Source organism: Papaver somniferum, unplaced genomic scaffold (genome assembly GCF_003573695.1).
Source record: "Papaver somniferum cultivar HN1 unplaced genomic scaffold, ASM357369v1 unplaced-scaffold_19, whole genome shotgun sequence".
NCBI lineage: Eukaryota > Viridiplantae > Streptophyta > Magnoliopsida > Ranunculales > Papaveraceae > Papaver > Papaver somniferum.
This window is the reverse complement of record NW_020628818.1, coordinates 15914979-15922603: the sequence shown is the minus strand read 5'-3', so window position 1 is coordinate 15922603 and position 7625 is coordinate 15914979. Positions and strand designations below refer to the sequence as shown.

The 7625-nt window shown below is 36.7% G+C and overlaps 1 long non-coding RNA gene across 4 annotated transcripts; it reads right to left on the bottom strand.

Moving 5' to 3' along the window:
• Positions 1–945: 945 nt before the first annotated feature.
• On the bottom strand, positions 946–5311 carry LOC113338724. 4 transcript variants are annotated; one of them, XR_003354828.1, is made up of 6 exons: positions 5033–5311; positions 4888–4939; positions 4384–4490; positions 2674–4301; positions 1469–1574; positions 946–1251 (listed from the first exon to the last, which is right to left on the bottom strand). It is a non-coding gene; the product is annotated as an uncharacterized LOC113338724 (long non-coding RNA). The 4 variants fall into 4 exon arrangements; XR_003354827.1 differs by having other exon boundaries at positions 4389–4490; XR_003354826.1 differs by having other exon boundaries at positions 4384–4434.
• Between the last annotated feature and the right edge of the window lie 2314 nt (positions 5312–7625).

The window sequence follows — 7625 nt, the reverse complement described above, 5'->3', positions numbered from 1 at the left end:
ATGTTCATTAGGGTGAAGGGGCATGGCTTTGAATGGACGTGGTAAACAAAGAGACATGACGGTTAACTAAGCGCCATAAACGGAATTGAATAGACTCAAATGGGTATTTAATTAAGGGGGTAATTAGCAGAGGGGTTAATATTTTCAAGGTAATTCTCTACAGAAGAGGAAAAGTTTAGGTTTAGCAAATTCGTTTGAGAGAATGGCAAATTTTCCTGGCCAAAATCCATCAAACTCCGATGATAATCATCCTGTTGTTCCACCAGAAACGCCTGAATATTCCCAAGACAAATCACTTCTCCCTTCTTTGAGTGTGATTGAGTTGCAGAAATTGAGAAATGAAGCACAATCAGAAATTGATCGTCGTGTTCAAGAGCAATTGCGTCAAAGAGAAGAAGAAGAAGTTGCTCGTATCCGAAAAGAGCGAAGAATCAAGGCTCTCTACACTGCATGGCTACCCAAATTCTTAGAATGGCAAAGTAGAAAAGCTGAGGAAAAGGCAGAGAGGCATGCCAAATCCTCAAGATATAAAAGTGTGACAGAGAGTGATTCCGAGGCTTCTGATGGATTTGAATATGTTGCGGAGGAAGTGACACTAGTGAAAAATGGAATTAAAATCACTGTCAGGACAAGAAGTAATATCATTAAAAACGACTGTGTCCATCAGTTGGAATCTGGTTTTTTCCAAAACGACTGTTTCTGACAAAGGTTGATTTCTTTAGAAAAATCAATGTTTTCCACAGTTACTATAAACATATTGACAGACACAATAGTTTTTATTGTTGCTAAGTTACCAACCAAAAGCTTTGTATAATAAGAGTTAAATAGTTTATATATTTTTATTATTGATGATATTTCATAAAAAAAAAAAATAATTGATTCAGCTGAACCCAAAGCTGATACAACTGAATCAAAAACTAAAAGCTGAATCACAATTAATAATGACTTCAAAACCGACTTTCACAAAATTAAATTGATAGGACTTTAAAACTCTGGTATTGAAAGTGAATTCAGTTTACAATTTCAACTACGTAAATACTGCGAGTTCCAAGTCTGAAAAAAAATATCTAACACTAAGTTGGAAAACCTTAACCCATGTTCCTACTACAGGCTTTACAATCCTAAAGTTTCAAAACATGAAGGTAAGACTTCACCATCGTGTCTTCAAAACATGAAGGCGAGACTTCACCATCCATGTCTTCATCCTTCTGGAAAACTAGCTCTAATCAGGTCCATTACTCCATCCCTAAGCTGCAAAAAAGAAAAACCAAGACTACAACAATTAACAACAGTAAAAAAAGAGGAAAAGAGAAATAAATCTACTCGATACCAGCAGCACCTACAACTACACGTACAACTGTATATCCACTCATAAATTAAAGAAAACATATGAACTGCAACTATTTTGCATCCTAACCCAAAACATACACAGTGAATTGATAAAAGTCATAGGAGAAAATCCACTAACTTCACCAATTGAGATCCTAATTATCCATCAAACTTGCCAATTGACACACGTAGAGAGGTTCATAGCTGCATCCATTACCATTTACATGATCAAAGTTTAATTCCACCTGCAAAAAATCCACACAAAATGAATTCAAAACAATAACAACATAATACTTGTACATAAACAATTCAACCTGTGAAGAAAATGTGAGGACTTGTCGAAAAATTGACAAAATATGTTCTCTTCCTGTTCAATTTTAAGGGAAAATACATTGAATGTTAAAAATTAAAGAAGAAAATGAATCATTGCAGTGAATTTGCATAGTCGTGATAAGTAGCTAAGTAAATCGCATTACAAAAACAAAAATAAAGATAAAAATGCCACTTCAATGGCAAGATCAATAACCACATGATTCCGTGAAGAAAAAAAATCCCAAAATACTAACATTTGATGCTAACAAAAGAAGTAACTCACAAAGACTATAGTAGTCTAGATTTCTCTAGGCAGTAAGTGTTATAGAACGGTCTTGTGTCAAGTAAAACTTGTAATGTGAACTTTTGTAAAGTCAGTAAAATGGTTTCATATTAAGAATGTCCTAAAAGGTCGGCAATTGTATTAGCTTAAACATTTTCTGTGGTATTACAAAACCACCAACTTTTTTGACCTAATATATCAATTTCCGAATGTGTTCACCATCATCTCACCCTAATATATCATTCAGGTTAGGAGATCTAGCTGAGCACGTTGCTAGGTGCCAAGGCCCCACTTGATTCAACTATCATTTTGGTTCATAAAAAACTCTTCCAGTCGCATTACAGTTACGAGAAAAGCAAAACCATTAAGCTAGATTGTGTAAAATACTATATTTAAGCTCTTTTATGCATCCAAATGTGGTTTTCAAAAAAGGGGACACGGTGAATTCACCTAACAAAATAGATCTGCAACATCGAGGTAATGAAGATCACATAAAAAAAAGATCTTCCGGTCAGAATCTGATGATTGCTATATATATTTTCTCACATAAAAATCATAGTGGTAATGAAGTCACTCATAGGTGAGCTGCAAACTTAAAACGAAATGCATACAGGCTTAGCATGAAACAACAGGATATCAAAAATGAAATATATGATTTGTAATCTTAGGAGATCACAAATGAATAAAAGACATAATTTTTCTGCACACACGAATAAATAATGAAAAATGACAGTATGTTTAGGACATACCTTTTCTTAATCCAGGAGAAACATCTTCCCCTACAAACACAATAGAGCATTTAAAAGATCTCTTAAGAAGGTAACATTAAGTAGCGCATCAGTTCAATACATGGAATTGAGACAATTGACAGAAAGAAAAAAGAAATCAAGTTAAGTAATAAACAACTTGAGGAAAACATGATACAATACTGCGTCTTCGCTAGAAAAGGGCATGGTTGTTCACAAATTCAGACGTGAGCGGCTAAATCCAAAAGTAGAATAATTGACCGTCAACATTTCACAGTTGATGCTAGAAAGTAGGCTAAAAACTAAACTACAACCCCAAGGGAAATTCCCCCCAACAGTGACATGATTTTTTCATTTCATAACCTGATCCCAGAGCTACAACAAGCTAATTCATCTCACAATTTCATTCTATGAATTGAGTTTAAAATTGAACTGCACTACAATGCAGGGGCCATTGTCCTCCCCTGACACTGCCTCGTAAATCCATAAGTTAATCACAATTTAGGTTATCGATCCAACATTTTCAAGCCCACGTCATAACATAGATGAGGATTAGAGTATGCATCATCATTACTTGTTGTCAACGCTAACAACCTTGAGAACTACATTATAGTAATCAATATCAGTGTGTCAGTAAATTTCCGATAGTTGTAAACTTAAGTTTTGACCAAGACTAATATCAAAACAGTTTCCGATAATACTATGATAGTTATCTTATTCCGCTCTGATGCCCTAGAAACAGTGGTTGAGACCACCTGACCTTAGAAGTTAGAACCTAATTGCACTATCTGCAGTACACTTCCTCAAAGATATACAGTCAGTTTTCTCTTATTACAATGCTCTAGCACATCAGACCCAAAAAATTTGAAAACTTCGTAATCTGAACTGCATGATACAGTTCCATTAGCAAGTTATTGGCACAGTAACGGGCAAAGCTGAGAAGTGTTAATATTTCTCTAACGGATTTCAGTAAAAATCTACTATTTACAGGTGACTGGACTAGGAATTGATGGATGAAAATATGTATACACCAAATTTAACGGATGCCACTTCTTAGCTACAATGTTTGTCATCATTAATTGAAACCTATATAGAAGGAATCCATAACAACAGTCCTGTAATATTCTACAGTTTCTAAACATAAATCTGACCAAGACTGTTAGACTGATGATATCAAAATCAAAACTCAAAGTTGTTCCAGATTTTCTAGGTTGGGCTATTAGAGATTAAAGCAAAACTTTCTCTATTAACACATAGGGAACATTGATCAACCCCTGTATCAAGAATTTGACAAGAAAAGACATGAAAATATTTTTTGAAATTTATATCAAGTAGTTACGCACAACGATAATCTAAAAAGAAGATATGACTATGAGAAAATCTTCCCAAGTATGGCAAATCACCAGCTTCGTCGGCCACGACTATTATTGAACCTTCCCAAATTCCAAAGTCAACAACATTAAATGTCATAATGGGGTATTCCAAAATACTTTCCACGGAACTAGATTAACCAGGTGCAAGTAATTCCCTCCTCTTGTGCTTCCTTCTTGGTCTATATCCACAAATCCTTATGTTCTAGCCTTCAGCTCTGAACTTAGTCCAAGATCTCAATTCACTACCTCTGACATATGCTGAAACATCCAAAACAGATTCATGTTAGGGGATACCTCGCAAGCACCAAACCAAACGCAAAACAAAAAAGAAGGGCCAGACCTTACATCCACTGATGCAAGCAACAGAATCGTCACTCACAGGTGGTTCTCGCTGAATAGAAGAGTGATCCAATAAGTCAGCAGGAAATCAGAGCCCGGCAACACAAACTAATGTAGTAAGAAATATTTTCAGAAAAACAGAACTAACTTGAGCAAAAGACAGAGTAATTATCAAACAGACCACAGACCACAAAACATTTACCACCGGTAGCCATAATCATACACCCACAACCAACCTAACAAGAAGCACCACCACAGGAACAACAACATAGAAATAAAATGGCAGGAAAACCCCAATTAATCATGCACAACTTTATTCCATTCAAGAAAACCCACAACTTAAAAGGAGGAAAACTGAAAAACCATATTGAAAATTCAATTAAAACCAAACAAATAACACCCAAATCTACGTATCTGAATTCCAAATAAGAAAAAAGTAATGTCAAAATTAAATAAGCCCTAATTTGAGAAATTGAAATCATAAGAAGTAACAATGTTTTTATACCTTAGAAGTTGTTGAAGACGTTCATTCAAAACCCTTTTCAATACAAACCAACCTGAAAAAACACCAACGTATAATCATCAGAAACCCTAAAACCCAAATCTAAGAATTGAAAACAGAAATTAAATAAAACCCATAGTCTAGTAACCTCGTGAAATAGAGAAATCTCTCCAGAATCTTAGATTTCTTCATACTGATTCGGTTTAAGGAATCTCAAAACTATAGGTGTAAGAATTTAATAGACCTATTTGAAGAATAAGAGGAAGAAAAACCATATACTGATTCACAATTGACTTATTGTTATGATTGAGGAAAAAAATCGACTGAAACATAGAGAGCGATTAAGTTGTGAGAGAGAAGAAACGGAAGGTTTCCGAAGGAGTACTGCAGATACAGATAAGATAAGAGAAGAGAGAGGATTATAGAAGTTGCTTTCTCTCACGGACGTTTTTCAAATCCAATAAAAGCTATTAGGGAGCTATATATTTTTACAAAAATACCCTCTAAGGAAACTACTGTTTGTGAGACAAGTTTTAATAAAACAACGGTGGCTCACAGCACCTATAGTTACATCTGTCTAATAACAGTGGTTTTCATGAATCCCATAAAGCGGTTAAAAATCTATATTCCACTAGTGTGAACACCAGTGACCTTGAATTTGATGCTGCAGAGGATAAACGCAAGATGGATGCTTATCATGATGGTTGATTGAAGAGCCGATTCGAGTATGAATTGCCAATCCCAAAATCTTTGCACGCACCATGAGTGAAGGTGAGCCAAGCAAGGTAAGGGTAAGCAGACGAATTGCCATGGTAGATGATGAGGAAACTGAGATTGACGAGGATGGAGAAGATGAGGACAGTGATGAAGTATCGTCATCCAGTGGAACATCACCTGCTTCATCTGACATTGATGATGGTGAACGTTATAAAGATGAAGGATGGGATACTGACGAAGATGATTGGTGGAAATCTCTTCAGAATTACCAGGAAAAGCTAGTTTTTCAGGCTTTGAAAAAAGCTTGAAAACAATCAACAAGTTTTTAACAAAACAGTTTTTCTGGTAATTTTTTTCCTTCCTTCCTTTTTTGATGTTGGTGTAGATGGTGTGAAGCTTCTTCTTCTGTTTTTGGTTGTCAATTCGGTCGGCTTTCTTCCTTTTTTGGTGGTGCTGAATTGAAAAGATTGAGTTATGCAGGGAACTTTTTTGTTTTAAAGATGTAAGGTTTGAAGTGGTTATGGTTTTTTCAGGTATGTTACAATGTTCAATAGTTGCTAGAATTTGGGAACAAGTAAAGTGGAATTCAGCTTCTGGTTTGATATTTTGGTATTTTGAGACTGTGGTCGTTTGAGAATTAACTGATGAAATATGGATGTAATGCTGAACCGAAACTTGGAAACTCTTAATGTAGCTTTTATGAATTGGTTGTTGTTTATTTCAAGGATGTTTGAGTAAAGTTTGTACTTGTTTTTATTGGAATCAATATTTTTCAATGATTTTCTGTTTATGAGGGGTAGTAAGAAATAGCAAAGATCTTTTGCAATGATTTAACGGCTCACAACGTTACATGTGGACGGTTGTTTGAGGGTGAAAACGGTTTCTGCTGATTTCGGTAATTTCGGGCGTGTGGGTGAGAAACGAGTCTAAACCCTAAACAATATACTGCAAGGGAGTACTTTAGATTCGAGAGATCAATCTGTACAAATACGGCCTAAACCAAGAAATGACCGTTCCAGACTTGCTCCGGTCACAAAGAGGAGGAGAAGGGTTAGTTTTGGGGAGGGAAGCGAAGAGAGTGTTGAGACCAGAATAGTTGATTCTGGAAGAGTAGTTGTTTTGTGACTTGTATCAGAAAGTGGGAAGCTAACAGATGGGAAAGCTAGCAAACGTTTTCTGAGTGTTGTATGCTCCTGACCAGAACTTGTTGTTTGGTGGAAATAGGTAATGCCTATTTATACAAGTCGAAGTGAAACATACTCTGGTCTCATTAAGAAATGGAAAATGGGTGAGTAAATGGGAGGAGGTGGTAACCGGTAACGCTTAGAATTGATGTTCCATAAAAGAAAGCGTTTCACCATTACTCCCTGTATTTATTAACCGCCTCATCCTTATGACACTTTCTTATAACGAGCGTAGTGTATGCCGCACGCTGTAAACCGCGAAACCAATACCCAATGAGCATCCCCCAGTTTGTGACATGTGTTTATGTCTCGAGTGTTTTCGTGGAAAACATGTAGCATGTTGTTGTTGTCTGGCAAGTTGAGCTTGGGAGAATTGCCGGTTCGGTGGTGACCTTCAACGGTCGAGATTTTGCATCTTAAGAGGAAGGTATCCGTTGATTATTGCAAACTTTCGTTTGGAAGCCAGTGGCATGAAAGTATGATCAGCATGGCTTTAATATGGCCCAGTTTAGACGCGCCCAAAAGTTAGGGTTTTGGCTTTGTTTAGGCGCGACCAAACTAGGGCCAAAGGTTGCCATGCGTTAGCTGGTAACCTTGGACGGCTAAGATCTGCATCTTAGATGAAAAAGTGGTCGTTGATTATTGCAGGCCTTCGTTTTCGTAGTCGCATAGGGAAGGCCGGCATGGTACAGCGTGACAAGGTGATTGGCATGCCATTGGCACATGTGGCATGGCATGCCTTGGCGCGGTTTGGCGTGGTCAAAACTAGGGTTTTGGTCTTGTTTGGTGAGCTTGGACGTCTAAGATTTGCATCTAGGATGGAAGGGTGGTCGTTGATCG